Source organism: Phycodurus eques, chromosome 3, assembly GCF_024500275.1.
Source record: "Phycodurus eques isolate BA_2022a chromosome 3, UOR_Pequ_1.1, whole genome shotgun sequence".
In the NCBI taxonomy this organism is placed as follows: Eukaryota; Metazoa; Chordata; class Actinopteri; order Syngnathiformes; family Syngnathidae; genus Phycodurus; species Phycodurus eques.
The window spans coordinates 21,995,325-22,008,587 of NC_084527.1; the positions used below are offsets into that span (position 1 = coordinate 21,995,325).

The 13,263-nt window shown below is 45.0% G+C and overlaps 1 protein-coding gene and 29 non-coding genes across 30 annotated transcripts in view; all 30 read left to right on the forward strand.

The window, feature by feature from the left end:
* mmp11a (matrix metallopeptidase 11a) overlaps positions 1 to 13,263 on the forward strand; it is a 93,877-nt gene that overhangs the window by 60,895 nt on the left and 19,719 nt on the right. The gene's annotated exons all lie outside the window — the stretch shown is intronic.
* trnaa-cgc (transfer RNA alanine (anticodon CGC)) lies at positions 65 to 137 on the forward strand. Its single transcript has one exon. It is a non-coding gene; the product is annotated as a tRNA-Ala (tRNA).
* On the forward strand, positions 561 to 633 carry trnaa-agc (transfer RNA alanine (anticodon AGC)). The gene has a single exon. It is a non-coding gene; the product is annotated as a tRNA-Ala (tRNA).
* trnaa-ugc (transfer RNA alanine (anticodon UGC)) lies at positions 956 to 1,028 on the forward strand. Its single transcript has one exon. It is a non-coding gene; the product is annotated as a tRNA-Ala (tRNA).
* On the forward strand, positions 1,625 to 1,697 carry trnaa-cgc (transfer RNA alanine (anticodon CGC)). Its single transcript has one exon. It is a non-coding gene; the product is annotated as a tRNA-Ala (tRNA).
* On the forward strand, positions 1,792 to 1,864 carry trnaa-cgc (transfer RNA alanine (anticodon CGC)). The gene has a single exon. It is a non-coding gene; the product is annotated as a tRNA-Ala (tRNA).
* Positions 2,618 to 2,690, forward strand: trnaa-cgc (transfer RNA alanine (anticodon CGC)). The gene has a single exon. It is a non-coding gene; the product is annotated as a tRNA-Ala (tRNA).
* trnaa-ugc (transfer RNA alanine (anticodon UGC)) lies at positions 3,289 to 3,361 on the forward strand. The gene has a single exon. It is a non-coding gene; the product is annotated as a tRNA-Ala (tRNA).
* trnaa-ugc (transfer RNA alanine (anticodon UGC)) lies at positions 3,614 to 3,686 on the forward strand. The gene has a single exon. It is a non-coding gene; the product is annotated as a tRNA-Ala (tRNA).
* Positions 3,781 to 3,853, forward strand: trnaa-ugc (transfer RNA alanine (anticodon UGC)). Its single transcript has one exon. It is a non-coding gene; the product is annotated as a tRNA-Ala (tRNA).
* trnaa-agc (transfer RNA alanine (anticodon AGC)) lies at positions 4,440 to 4,512 on the forward strand. Its single transcript has one exon. It is a non-coding gene; the product is annotated as a tRNA-Ala (tRNA).
* On the forward strand, positions 4,606 to 4,678 carry trnaa-ugc (transfer RNA alanine (anticodon UGC)). The gene has a single exon. It is a non-coding gene; the product is annotated as a tRNA-Ala (tRNA).
* trnaa-cgc (transfer RNA alanine (anticodon CGC)) lies at positions 4,773 to 4,845 on the forward strand. The gene has a single exon. It is a non-coding gene; the product is annotated as a tRNA-Ala (tRNA).
* Positions 6,270 to 6,342, forward strand: trnaa-ugc (transfer RNA alanine (anticodon UGC)). Its single transcript has one exon. It is a non-coding gene; the product is annotated as a tRNA-Ala (tRNA).
* Positions 6,436 to 6,508, forward strand: trnaa-agc (transfer RNA alanine (anticodon AGC)). Its single transcript has one exon. It is a non-coding gene; the product is annotated as a tRNA-Ala (tRNA).
* On the forward strand, positions 6,598 to 6,670 carry trnaa-agc (transfer RNA alanine (anticodon AGC)). The gene has a single exon. It is a non-coding gene; the product is annotated as a tRNA-Ala (tRNA).
* Positions 6,764 to 6,836, forward strand: trnaa-agc (transfer RNA alanine (anticodon AGC)). Its single transcript has one exon. It is a non-coding gene; the product is annotated as a tRNA-Ala (tRNA).
* trnaa-agc (transfer RNA alanine (anticodon AGC)) lies at positions 6,926 to 6,998 on the forward strand. Its single transcript has one exon. It is a non-coding gene; the product is annotated as a tRNA-Ala (tRNA).
* Positions 7,585 to 7,657, forward strand: trnaa-agc (transfer RNA alanine (anticodon AGC)). The gene has a single exon. It is a non-coding gene; the product is annotated as a tRNA-Ala (tRNA).
* On the forward strand, positions 7,751 to 7,823 carry trnaa-ugc (transfer RNA alanine (anticodon UGC)). The gene has a single exon. It is a non-coding gene; the product is annotated as a tRNA-Ala (tRNA).
* On the forward strand, positions 7,918 to 7,990 carry trnaa-cgc (transfer RNA alanine (anticodon CGC)). Its single transcript has one exon. It is a non-coding gene; the product is annotated as a tRNA-Ala (tRNA).
* On the forward strand, positions 8,744 to 8,816 carry trnaa-cgc (transfer RNA alanine (anticodon CGC)). The gene has a single exon. It is a non-coding gene; the product is annotated as a tRNA-Ala (tRNA).
* trnaa-ugc (transfer RNA alanine (anticodon UGC)) lies at positions 9,080 to 9,152 on the forward strand. The gene has a single exon. It is a non-coding gene; the product is annotated as a tRNA-Ala (tRNA).
* trnaa-cgc (transfer RNA alanine (anticodon CGC)) lies at positions 9,247 to 9,319 on the forward strand. Its single transcript has one exon. It is a non-coding gene; the product is annotated as a tRNA-Ala (tRNA).
* Positions 10,073 to 10,145, forward strand: trnaa-cgc (transfer RNA alanine (anticodon CGC)). The gene has a single exon. It is a non-coding gene; the product is annotated as a tRNA-Ala (tRNA).
* On the forward strand, positions 10,744 to 10,816 carry trnaa-ugc (transfer RNA alanine (anticodon UGC)). Its single transcript has one exon. It is a non-coding gene; the product is annotated as a tRNA-Ala (tRNA).
* On the forward strand, positions 11,069 to 11,141 carry trnaa-ugc (transfer RNA alanine (anticodon UGC)). Its single transcript has one exon. It is a non-coding gene; the product is annotated as a tRNA-Ala (tRNA).
* Positions 11,729 to 11,801, forward strand: trnaa-cgc (transfer RNA alanine (anticodon CGC)). Its single transcript has one exon. It is a non-coding gene; the product is annotated as a tRNA-Ala (tRNA).
* On the forward strand, positions 11,891 to 11,963 carry trnaa-agc (transfer RNA alanine (anticodon AGC)). Its single transcript has one exon. It is a non-coding gene; the product is annotated as a tRNA-Ala (tRNA).
* trnaa-agc (transfer RNA alanine (anticodon AGC)) lies at positions 12,387 to 12,459 on the forward strand. Its single transcript has one exon. It is a non-coding gene; the product is annotated as a tRNA-Ala (tRNA).

Here is a 13,263-nt window from a genome sequence, read left to right on the forward strand (position 1 = left end):
GTTTTCCCGCTTGTTTGAGGAGTTGATTGGTTGTTTTTGTTGTTGTTAGATTGCTTATAAAATGGGGGAATTAGCTCAAGTGGTAGAGCGCTCGCTTCGCATGTGAGAGGTAGCGGGATCGATGCCCGCATTCTCCACCTGACTTTAGGTTGTCTGCCTGTCGCTGCTTTGGGCGTTCTGCTTGGTTGATTGGTTGTTTTTGTTGTTTTTTGATTGATAGCTAATAAAGTGGGGGAATTAGCTCAGGTGGTAGAGCGCTTGCTTTGCATGTGAGAGGTAGCGGGATCGATGCCCGCATTCTCCACCTGACTTTAGGTTGTCTGCCTGTTGCTGTTATGGGCGTTCTTTTTGGTTGATTGGTTGTTTTTGTTGTTGTTTGATTTGTTGGCTATAAAACGGGGGAATTAGCTCAAGTGGTAGAGTGCTCGCTTAGCATATGAGAGGTAGCGATTTCGATGCCCACATTCTCCACCTGACTTTAGATAGTCTGCTTGTCTTTTTCCCGCTTGGTTGAGGAGTTGATTGGTTGTTTTGGTTGTTGTTAGATTGCTTATAAAATGGGGGAATTAGCTCAAGTGGTAGAGCGCTCGCTTAGCATGTGAGAGGTAGCGGGATCGATACCCGCATTCTCCACCTAATTTGCCTGTTGCTGCTTTGGGCGTTCTACTTGGTTGATTGATTGTCTTTGTTGTTGATTGATTGACCTGACTTTAGATAGTCTGCTTGTTGTTTTCCCGCTTGGTTGAGTAGTTGATTGGATGTTTTTGTTGTTTTTTGATTGATTGATTGTAAAATGGGGGAAATTGCTCAGGTGGGAGCGCGCTCGCATAGCATGTGAGAGGTAGTGGGATCAATGCCCGCATTCTCCACTTGATTTTAGGTTGTCTACCTGTTGCTGATTTGGGCGTTCTGGTTGGTTGATTGGTTGTTTTTGTTGCTGTTTGTTAGTAAAATGGGGGAATTAGCTCAGGTGGTAGAGCGCTCGCTTTGCATGTGAGAGGTAGCGGGATCGATACCCGCATTCTCCACCTGACTTTAGGTTGTCTGCCTGTTGCTGTTATGGGCGTTCTTTTTGGTTGATTGGTTGTTTTTGTTGTTGTTTGATTTGTTGGCTATAAAACGGGGGAATTAGCTCAAGTGGTAGAGCGCTCGCTTAGGATATGAGAGGTAGCAATTTTGATGCCCACATTCTCCACCTGACTTTAGATAGTCTGCTTGTCGTTTTCCCGCATGGTTGAGTAGTTGATTGGATGTTTTTGTTGTTGTTATATTGACTGGTTGCAAAGCGGGGGAATTAGCTCAAGTGGTAGAGCGCTCGCTTAGCACGTGAGAGTTAGCGGGATCGATGCCCGCATTCTCCACCTGACTTTAGATAGTCTGCTTGTCGTTTTCCCGCTTGGTTGAGTAGTTGATTGGATGTTTTTTGTTTTTTGATTGATTGATTAATCGTAAAATGGGGGAATTAGCTCAAGTGGTAGAGTGCTCGCTTAGCACGTGAGAGTTAGCGGGATCGATGCCCGCATTCTCCACCTGACTTTAGATAGTCTGCTTGTCGTTTTCCCGCTTGGTTGAGTAGTTGATTGGATGTTTTTTGTTTTTTGATTGATTGATTAATCGTAAAATGGGGGAATTAGCTCAGGTGGTAGAGCGCTCGCTTCGCATGTGAGAGGTAGCGGGATCGATGCCCGCATTCTCCACTTGATTTTAGGTTGTCTGCCTGTCGTTTTTTTGGGCGTTCTGCTTGGTCAATTGGTTGTTTTTGTTGTTGTTTGATTGGTTGGTTATAAAATGGGGGAATTAGCTCAAGTGGTAGAGCGCTCGCTTCGCATGTGAGAGGTAGCGGGATCGATGCCCGCATTCTCCACCTGACTTTAGATAGTCTGCTTGTTGTTTCCCCGCTTGGTTGAGTAGTTGATTGAATGTTTTTGTTGTTGTTAGATTGCTTGTAAAATGGGGGAATTAGCTCAAGTGGTAGATCGCTCGCTTAGCACGTGAGAGGTAGCGGCATCGATGCCCGCATTCTCCACCTGAGTTTAGATTGTCTGCTTGTCGTTTTCCAGCTTGGTTGAGTAGTTGATTTGTTGTTTTTGTTGTTATTTGATTGACTGGTTGCAAAACCGGGGAATTAGCTCAAGTGGTAGAGTGCTCGCTTAGCATGTGAGAGGTAGCGGGATCGATGCCCGCATTCTCCACCTGACTTTAGATGGTTTGCTTGTTGTTTTCCCGCTTGGTTGAGTAGTTGATTGAATGTTTTTGTTGTATTTTGATTGATTCATTGTAAAATGGGGGAATTAGCTCAAGTGGTAGAGCGCTCGCTTAGCATGTGAGAGGTAGCGGGATCGATGCCCGCATTCTCAACCTGAATTTAGAGAGTCTGCTTGTCGTTTACCCGCTTGGTTGAGTAGTTGATTTGTTGTTTTTTTTGTTATTTGATTGACTGGTTGCAAAACGGGGGAATTAGCTCAAGTGGTAGAGCGCTCCCTTAGCATGTGAGAGGTAGCGGGATCGATGCCCGCATTCTCAACCTGAATTTAGATAGTCTGCTTGTCGTTTTCCCGCATGGTTGAGTAGTTGATTGGATGTTTTTGTTGTTGTTATATTGACTGGTTGCGAAGCGGGGGAATTAGCTCAAGTGGTAGAGCGCTCGCTTCGCATGTGAGAGGTAGCGGGATCGATGCCCGCATTCTCCATCTGACTTTAGATAGTCTGCTTGTCGTTTTCCCGCTTGGTTGAGTAGTTGATTGGATGTTTTTGTTGTTTTTTGATTGATTGATTGATTGTAAAATGGGGGAATTCGCTCAAGTGGTGGAGCGCTTACTTTGCATGTGAGAGGTAGCGGGATCGATGCCCACATTCTCCAATTGACTTTAGATCGTCTGCTTGTCGTTTTCCCGCTTGGTTGAGTAGTTGATTGGATGTTTTTGTTGTTTTTTGATTGCTAGCTAATAAAGTGGGGGAATTAGCTCAGGTGGTAGAGCGCTTGCTTTGCATGTGAGAGGTAGCGGGATCGATGCCCGCATTCTCCACCTGACTTTAGGTTGTCTGCCTGTTGCTGTTATGGGCGTTCTTTTTGGTTGATTGGTTGTTTTTGTTGTTGTTTGATTTGTTGGCTATAAAACGGGGGAATTAGCTCAAGTGGTAGAGCGCTCGCTTAGCATATGAGAGGTAGCGATTTCGATGCCCACATTCTCCACCTGACTTTAGATAGTCTGCTTGTCTTTTTCCCGCTTGGTTGAGTAGTTGATTGGATGTTTTTTGTTTTTTGATTGATTGATTGATTGTAAAATGGGGGAATTAGCTCAGGTGGTAGAGTGCTCGCTTTGCATGTGAGAGGTAGCGGGATCGATGCCCGCATTCTCCAATTGACTTTAGATAGTCTCCTTGTCATTTTCCCGCTTGGTTGAGTAGTTGATTGGCTGTTTTTGTTGTTGTTTGATTGGTTGGTTATAAAACGGGGGAATTAGCTCAAGTGGTAGAGCACTCGCTTAGCATGTGAGAGGTAGCGGGATCGATGACCGCATTCTCCACTTGATTTTAGGTTGTCTGCCTGTTGCTGTTTTGGGCGTTCTGCTTGGTTGATTGGTTGTTTTTGTTGTTGTTTGATTGTAAAATGGGGGAATTAGCTCAGGTGGTAGAGCGCTCGCTTTGCATGTGAGAGGTAGCGGGATCGATACCCGCATTCTCCACTTGATTTTAGGTTGTCTGCCTGTTGCTGTTTTGGGCGTTCTGCTTGGTTGATTGGATGTTTTTGTTGTTGTTTGATTGGTTGGTTATAAAACGGGGGAATTAGCTCAAGTGGTAGAGCGCTCGCTTTGCATGTGAGAGGTAGCGGGATCGATGCCCGCATTCTCCACCTGACTTTAGGTTGTCTCCCTGTTGCTGTTATGGGTGTTCTTTTTGGTTGATTGGTTGTTTTTGTTGTTGTTTGATTTGTTGGCTATAAAACGGGGGAATTAGCTCAAGTGGTAGAGCGCTCGCTTAGGATATGAGAGGTAGCAATTTTGATGCCCACATTCTCCACCTGACTTTAGATAGTCTGCTTGTCGTTTTCCCGCATGGTTGAGTAGTTGATTGGATGTTTTTGTTGTTGTTATATTGACTGGGTGCAAAGTGGGGGAATTAGCTCAAGTGGTAGAGCGCTCGCTTAGCACGTGAGAGTTAGCGGGATCGATGCCCGCATTCTCCAATTGACTTTAGATCGTCTGCTTGTTGTTTTCCCACTTGGTTGAGGAGTTGATTGGTTGTTTTTGTTGTTGTTTGCTTGTGAAACGGGGGAATTAGCTCAAGTGGTAGAGCGCTCGCTTAGCATATGAGAGGTAGCGATTTCGATGCCCACATTCTCCACCTGACTTTAGATAGTCTGCTTGTCATTTTCCCGCTTGGTTGAGTAGTTGATTGGATGTTTTTTGTTTTTTGATTGATTGATTAATCGTAAAATGGGGGAATTAGCTCAAGTGGTAGAGTGCTCGCTTAGCATGTGAGAGGTAGCGGGATCGATACCCGCATTCTCCACCTGACTTTAGATGGTCTGCTTGTTGATTTCCCGCTTGGTTGAGTAGTTGATTGAATGTTTTTTTTATTTTTTGATTGATTGATTGTAAAATGGGGGAATTAGCTCAGGTGGTAGAGCGCTCGCTTTGCATGTGAGAGGTAGCGGGATCGATGCCCGCATTCTCCACTTGATTTTAGGTTGTCTGCCTGTCGTTTTTTTGGGCGTTCTGCTTGGTCAATTGGTTGTTTTTGTTGTTGTTTGATTGGTTGGTTATAAAATGGGGGAATTAGCTCAAGTGGTAGAGCGCTCGCTTCGCATGTGAGAGGTAGCGGGATCGATGCCCGCATTCTCCACCTGACTTTAGATAGTCTGCTTGTTGTTTCCCCGCTTGGTTGAGTAGTTGATTGAATGTTTTTGTTGTTGTTAGATTGCTTGTAAAATGGGGGAATTAGCTCAAGTGGTAGATCGCTCGCTTAGCATGTGAGAGGTAGCGGCATCGATGCCCGCATTCTCCACCTGAGTTTAGATTGTCTGCTTGTCGTTTTCCAGCTTGGTTGAGTAGTTGATTTATTGTTTTTGTTGTTATTTGATTGACTGGTTGCAAAACCGGGGAATTAGCTCAAGTGGTAGAGTGCTCGCTTAGCATGTGAGAGGTAGCGGGATCGATGCCCGCATTCTCCACCTGACTTTAGATGGTTTGCTTGTTGTTTTCCCGCTTGGTTGAGTAGTTGATTGAATGTTTTTGTTGTATTTTGATTGATTCATTGTAAAATGGGGGAATTAGCTCAAGTGGTAGAGCGCTCGCTTAGCATGTGAGAGGTAGCGGGATCGATGCCCGCATTCTCAACCTGAATTTAGAGAGTCTGCTTGTCGTTTACCCGCTTGGTTGAGTAGTTGATTTGTTGTTTTTTTTGTTATTTGATTGACTGGTTGCAAAACGGGGGAATTAGCTCAAGTGGTAGAGCGCTCCCTTAGCATGTGAGAGGTAGCGGGATCGATGCCCGCATTCTCAACCTGAATTTAGATAGTCTGCTTGTCGTTTTCCCGCATGGTTGAGTAGTTGATTGGATGTTTTTGTTGTTGTTATATTGACTGGTTGCGAAGCGGGGGAATTAGCTCAAGTGGTAGAGCGCTCGCTTCGCATGTGAGAGGTAGCGGGATCGATGCCCGCGTTCTCCATCTGACTTTAGATAGTCTGCTTGTCGTTTTCCCGCTTGGTTGAGTAGTTGATTGGATGTTTTTGTTGTTTTTTGATTGATTGATTGATTGTAAAATGGGGGAATTCGCTCAAGTGGTGGAGCGCTTACTTTGCATGTGAGAGGTAGCGGGATCGATGCCCACATTCTCCAATTGACTTTAGATCGTCTGCTTGTCGTTTTCCCGCTTGGTTGAGTAGTTGATTGGATGTTTTTGTTGTTTTTTGATTGATAGCTAATAAAGTGGGGGAATTAGCTCAGGTGGTAGAGCGCTTGCTTTGCATGTGAGAGGTAGCGGGATCGATGCCCGCATTCTCCACCTGACTTTAGGTTGTCTGCCTGTTGCTGTTATGGGCGTTCTTTTTGGTTGATTGGTTGTTTTTGTTGTTGTTTGATTTGTTGGCTATAAAACGGGGGAATTAGCTCAAGTGGTAGAGCGCTCGCTTAGCATATGAGAGGTAGCGATTTCGATGCCCACATTCTCCACCTGACTTTAGATAGTCTGCTTGTCTTTTTCCCGCTTGGTTGAGTAGTTGATTGGATGTTTTTTGTTTTTTGATTGATTGATTGATCGTCAAATGGGGGAATTAGCTCAGGTGGTAGAGTGCTCGCTTTGCATGTGAGAGGTAGCGGGATCGATGCCCGCATTCTCCAATTGACTTTAGATAGTCTCCTTGTCATTTTCCCGCTTGGTTGAGTAGTTGATTGGCTGTTTTTGTTGTTGTTTGATTGGTTGGTTATAAAACGGGGGAATTAGCTCAAGTGGTAGAGCGCTCGCTTAGCATGTGAGAGGTAGCGGGATCGATGCCCGCATTCTCCAACTGACTTTAGATAGTCTGCTTGTCGTTTTCCCGCTTGTTTGAGGAGTTGATTGGTTGTTTTTGTTGTTGTTAGATTGCTTATAAAATGGGGGAATTAGCTCAAGTGGTAGAGCGCTCGCTTAGCATGTGAGAGGTAGCGGGATCGATGCCCGCATTCTCCAATTGACTTTAGATAGTCTCCTTGTCATTTTCCCGCTTGGTTGAGTAGTTGATTGGCTGTTTTTGTTGTTGTTTGATTGGTTGGCTATAAAACGGGGGAATTAGCTCAAGTGGTAGAGCGCTCGCTTAGCATGTGAGAGGTAGCGGGATCGATGCCCGCATTCTCCAACTGACTTTAGATAGTCTGCTTGTCGTTTTCCCGCTTGTTTGAGGAGTTGATTGGTTGTTTTTGTTGTTGTTAGATTGCTTATAAAATGGGGGAATTAGCTCAAGTGGTAGAGCGCTCGCTTAGCATGTGAGAGGTAGCGGGATCGATGCCCGCATTCTCCACCTGACTTTAGGTTGTCTCCCTGTTGCTGTTATGGGCGTTCTTTTTGGTTGATTGGTTGTTTTTGTTGTTGTTTGATTTGTTGGCTATAAAACGGGGGAATTAGCTCAAGTGGTAGAGCGCTCGCTTAGGATATGAGAGGTAGCAATTTTGATGCCCACATTCTCCACCTGACTTTAGATAGTCTGCTTGTCGTTTTCCCGCATGGTTGAGTAGTTGATTGGATGTTTTTGTTGTTGTTATATTGACTGGTTGCAAAGCGGGGGAATTAGCTCAAGTGGTAGAGCGCTCGCTTAGCACGTGAGAGTTAGCGGGATCGATGCCCGCATTCTCCAATTGACTTTAGATCGTCTGCTTGTTGTTTTCCCACTTGGTTGAGGAGTTGATTGGTTGTTTTTGTTGTTGTTTGCTTGTGAAACGGGGGAATTAGCTCAAGTGGTAGAGCGCTCGCTTAGCATATGAGAGGTAGCGATTTCGATGCCCACATTCTCCACCTGACTTTAGATAGTCTGCTTGTCATTTTCCCGCTTGGTTGAGTAGTTGATTGGATGTTTTTTGTTTTTTGATTGATTGATTAATCGTAAAATGGGGGAATTAGCTCAAGTGGTAGAGTGCTCGCTTAGCATGTGAGAGGTAGCGGGATCGATACCCGCATTCTCCACCTGACTTTAGATGGTCTGCTTGTTGATTTCCCGCTTGGTTGAGTAGTTGATTGAATGTTTTTTTTATTTTTTGATTGATTGATTGTAAAATGGGGGAATTAGCTCAGGTGGTAGAGCGCTCGCTTTGCATGTGAGAGGTAGCGGGATCGATGCCCGCATTCTCCACTTGATTTTAGGTTGTCTGCCTGTCGTTTTTTTGGGCGTTCTGCTTGGTCAATTGGTTGTTTTTGTTGTTGTTTGATTGGTTGGTTATAAAATGGGGGAATTAGCTCAAGTGGTAGAGCGCTCGCTTCGCATGTGAGAGGTAGCGGGATCGATGCCCGCATTCTCCACCTGACTTTAGATAGTCTGCTTGTTGTTTCCCCGCTTGGTTGAGTAGTTGATTGAATGTTTTTGTTGTTGTTAGATTGCTTGTAAAATGGGGGAATTAGCTCAAGTGGTAGATCGCTCGCTTAGCATGTGAGAGGTAGCGGCATCGATGCCCGCATTCTCCACCTGAGTTTAGATTGTCTGCTTGTCGTTTTCCAGCTTGGTTGAGTAGTTGATTTGTTGTTTTTGTTGTTATTTGATTGACTGTTTGCAAAACCGGGGAATTAGCTCAAGTGGTAGAGTGCTCGCTTAGCATGTGAGAGGTAGCGGGATCGATGCCCGCATTCTCCACCTGACTTTAGATGGTTTGCTTGTTGTTTTCCCGCTTGGTTGAGTAGTTTATTGAATGTTTTTGTTGTATTTTGATTGATTCGTTGTAAAATGGGGGAATTAGCTCAAGTGGTAGAGCGCTCGCTTAGCATGTGAGAGGTAGCGGGATCGATGCCCGCATTCTCAACCTGAATTTAGAGAGTCTGCTTGTCGTTTACCCGCTTGGTTGAGTAGTTGATTTGTTGTTTTTTTTGTTATTTGATTGACTGGTTGCAAAACGGGGGAATTAGCTCAAGTGGTAGAGCGCTCCCTTAGCATGTGAGAGGTAGCGGGATCGATGCCCGCATTCTCAACCTGAATTTAGATAGTCTGCTTGTCGTTTTCCCGCATGGTTGAGTAGTTGATTGGATGTTTTTGTTGTTGTTATATTGACTGGTTGCGAAGCGGGGGAATTAGCTCAAGTGGTAGAGCGCTCGCTTCGCATGTGAGAGGTAGCGGGATCGATGCCCGCATTCTCCATCTGACTTTAGATAGTCTGCTTGTCGTTTTCCCGCTTGGTTGAGTAGTTGATTGGATGTTTTTGTTGTTTTTTGATTGATTGATTGATTGTAAAATGGGGGAATTCGCTCAAGTGGTGGAGCGCTTACTTTGCATGTGAGAGGTAGCGGGATCGATGCCCACATTCTCCAATTGACTTTAGATGGTCTGCTTGTTGATTTCCCGCTTGGTTGAGTAGTTGATTGAATGTTTTTTTTATTTTTTGATTGATTGATTGTAAAATGGGGGAATTAGCTCAGGTGGTAGAGCGCTCACTTTGCATGTGAGAGGTAGCGGGATCGATGCCCGCATTCTCCACTTGATTTTAGGTTGTCTGCCTGTCGTTTTTTTGGGCGTTCTGCTTGGTCAATTGGTTGTTTTTGTTGTTGTTTGATTGGTTGGTTATAAAATGGGGGAATTAGCTCAAGTGGTAGAGCGCTCGCTTCGCATGTGAGAGGTAGCGGGATCGATGCCCGCATTCTCCACCTGACTTTAGATAGTCTGCTTGTTGTTTCCCCGCTTGGTTGAGTAGTTGATTGAATGTTTTTGTTGTTGTTAGATTGCTTGTAAAATGGGGGAATTAGCTCAAGTGGTAGATCGCTCGCTTAGCATGTGAGAGGTAGCGGCATCGATGCCCGCATTCTCCACCTGAGTTTAGATTGTCTGCTTGTCGTTTTCCAGCTTGGTTGAGTAGTTGATTTGTTGTTTTTGTTGTTATTTGATTGACTGGTTGCAAAACCGGGGAATTAGCTCAAGTGGTAGAGTGCTCGCTTAGCATGTGAGAGGTAGCGGGATCGATGCCCGCATTCTCCACCTGACTTTAGATGGTTTGCTTGTTGTTTTCCCGCTTGGTTGAGTAGTTGATTGAATGTTTTTGTTGTATTTTGATTGATTCATTGTAAAATGGGGGAATTAGCTCAAGTGGTAGAGCGCTCGCTTAGCATGTGAGAGGTAGCGGGATCGATGCCCGCATTCTCAACCTGAATTTAGAGAGTCTGCTTGTCGTTTACCCGCTTGGTTGAGTAGTTGATTTGTTGTTTTTTTTGTTATTTGATTGACTGGTTGCAAAACGGGGGAATTAGCTCAAGTGGTAGAGCGCTCCCTTAGCATGTGAGAGGTAGCGGGATCGATGCCCGCATTCTCAACCTGAATTTAGATAGTCTGCTTGTCGTTTTCCCGCATGGTTGAGTAGTTGATTGGATGTTTTTGTTGTTGTTATATTGACTGGTTGCGAAGCGGGGGAATTAGCTCAAGTGGTAGAGCGCTCGCTTCGCATGTGAGAGGTAGCGGGATCGATGCCCGCATTCTCCATCTGACTTTAGATAGTCTGCTTGTCGTTTTCCCGCTTGGTTGAGTAGTTGATTGGATGTTTTTGTTGTTTTTTGATTGATTGATTGATTGTAAAATGGGGGAATTCGCTCAAGTGGTGGAGCGCTTACTTTGCATGTGAGAGGTAGCGGGATCGATGCCCACATTCTCCAATTGACTTTAGATCGTCTGCTTGTCGTTTTCCCGCTTGGTTGAGTAGTTGATTGGATGTTTTTGTTGTTTTTTGATTGATAGCTAATAAAGTGGGGGAATTAGCTCAGGTGGTAGAGCGCTTGCTTTGCATGTGAGAGGTAGCGGGATCGATGCCCGCATTCTCCACCTGACTTTAGGTTGTCTGCCTGTTGCTGTTATGGGCGTTCTTTTTGGTTGATTGGTTGTTTTTGTTGTTGTTTGATTTGTTGGCTATAAAACGGGGGAATTAGCTCAAGTGGTAGAGCGCTCGCTTAGCATATGAGAGGTAGCGATTTCGATGCCCACATTCGCCACCTGACTTTAGATAGTCTGCTTGTCTTTTTCCCGCTTGGTTGAGTAGTTGATTGGATGTTTTTTGTTTTTTGATTGATTGATTGATCGTAAAATGGGGGAATTAGCTCAGGTGGTAGAGTGCTCGCTTTGCATGTGAGAGGTAGCGGGATCGATGCCCGCATTCTCCAATTGACTTTAGATAGTCTCCTTGTCATTTTCCCGCTTGGTTGAGTAGTTGATTGGCTGTTTTTGTTGTTGTTTGATTGGTTGGTTATAAAACGGGGGAATTAGCTCAAGTGGTAGAGCACTCGCTTAGCATGTGAGAGGTAGCGGGATCGATGACCGCATTCTCCACTTGATTTTAGGTTGTCTGCCTGTTGCTGTTTTGGGCGTTCTGCTTGGTTGATTGGTTGTTTTTGTTGTTGTTTGATTGTAAAATGGGGGAATTAGCTCAGGTGGTAGAGCGCTCGCTTTGCATGTGAGAGGTAGCGGGATCGATACCCGCATTCTCCACTTGATTTTAGGTTGTCTGCCTGTTGCTGTTTTGGGCGTTCTGCTTGGTTGATTGGTTGTTTTTGTTGTTGTTTGATTGGTTGGTTATAAAACGGGGGAATTAGCTCAAGTGGTAGAGCGCTCGCTTAGCATGTGAGAGGTAGTGGGATCGATGCCCGCATTCTCCATTTGATTTTAGGTTGTCTACCTGTTGCTGATTTGGGCGTTCTGGTTGGTTGATTGGTTGTTTTTGTTTCTGTTTGTTAGTAAAATGGGGGAATTTGCTCAGGTGGTAGAGCGCTTGCTTTGCATGTGAGATGTAGCGGGATCGATGCCCACATTCTCCAATTGACTTTAGATCGTCTGCTTGTCGTTTTCCCGCTTGGTTGAGTAGTTGATTGGATGTTTTTGTTGTTTTTCGATTGATAGCTTATAAAATGGGGGAATTAGCTCAGGTGGTAGAGCGCTCGCTTTGCATGTTAGAGGTAGGGGGATCGATGCCCGCATTCTCCACCTGACTTTAGGTTGTCTGCCTGTTGCTGTTATGGGCGTTCTTTTTGGTTGATTGGTTGTTTTTGTTGTTTTTTTGATTGGTTTATTGGAAAATGGGGGAATTAGCTCAAGTGGTAGAGCGCTCGCTTCGCATGTGAGAGGTAGCGGGATCGATGCCCGCATTCTCCACTTAATTTTAGATAGTCTGCTTGTCGTTTTCCCGCTTGGTTGAGTAGTTGGTTGGCTGTTTTTGTTGTTGTTAGATTGCTTCTAAAATGGGGGAATTAGCTCAAGTGGTAGAGCGCTCGCTTAGCAAGTGAGAGGTAGCGGGATCGATGCCCGCATTCTCCACTTAATTTTAGGTTGTCTGCCTGTCGCTGCTTTGGGCGTTCTACTTGGTTGATTGGTTGTTTTTGTTGTTGTTTGATTGGTTGTAAAATGGGGGAAGTAGCTCAGGTGGTAGAGCGCTCGCTTTGCATGTGAGAGGTAGCGGGGTTGATGCCCGCGTTCTCCACTTGATTTTAGGTTGTCTGCCTGTCGCTGCTTTGGGCGTTCTGCTTGGTTGATTGGTTGTTTTTGTTGTTGTTTGATTGGTTGGTTATAAAACGGGGGAATTAGCTCAAGTGGTAGAGCGCTCGCTTGGCATGTGACAGGTAGCGGGATCGATACCCGCATTCTCCACCTGACTTGAGATGGTCTGCTTGTTGATTTCCCGCTTGGTTGAGTAGTTGATTGAATGTTTTTGTTGTTATTTGGTTGACTGGTTGCAAAACGGGGGAATTAGCTCAAGTGGTAGAGCGCTCGCTTAGCATGTGAGAGGTAGCGGGATCGATGCCCGCATTCTCCAATTAACTTTAGATAGTCTGCTTGTCGTTTTCCCGCTTGGTTGAGTAGTTGATTGAATGTTTTTGTTGTTATTTGGTTGACTGGTTGCAAAACGGGGGAATTAGCTCAAGTGGTAGAGCGCTCGCTTAGCATGTGAGAGGTAGTGGGATCGATGCCCGCATTCTCCATTTGATTTTAGGTTGTCTACCTGTTGCTGATTTGGCCGTTCTGGTTGGTTGATTGGTTGTTTTTGTTGCTGTTTGTTAGTAAAATGGGGGAATTTGCTCAGGTGGTAGAGCGCTTGCTTTGCATGTGAGATGTAGCGGGATCGATGCCCACATTCTCCAATTGACTTTAGATCGTCTGCTTGTCGTTTTCCCGCTTGGTTGAGTAGTTGATTGGATGTTTTTGTTGTTTTTTGATTGATAGCTTATAAAATGGGGGAATTAGCTCAAGTGGTAGAGCGCTCGCTTTGCATGTGAGAGGTAGCGATTTCGATGCCCACATTCTCCACCTGACTTTAGATAGTCTGCTTGTCGTTTTCCCGCATGGTTGAGTAGTTGATTGGATGTTTTTGTTGTTGTTATATTGACTGGTTGCGAAGCGGGGGAATTAGCTCAAGTGGTAGAGCGCTCGCTTCGCATGTGAGAGGTAGCAGGATCGATGCCCGCATTCTCCATCTGGCTTTAGATAGTCTGCTTGTCGTTTTCCCGCTTGGTTGAGTAGTTGATTGGATGTTTTTGTTGTTTTTTGATTGATTGATTGATTGTAAAATGGGGCAATTCGCTCAAGTGGTGGAGCGCTTACTTTGCATGTGAGAGGTAGC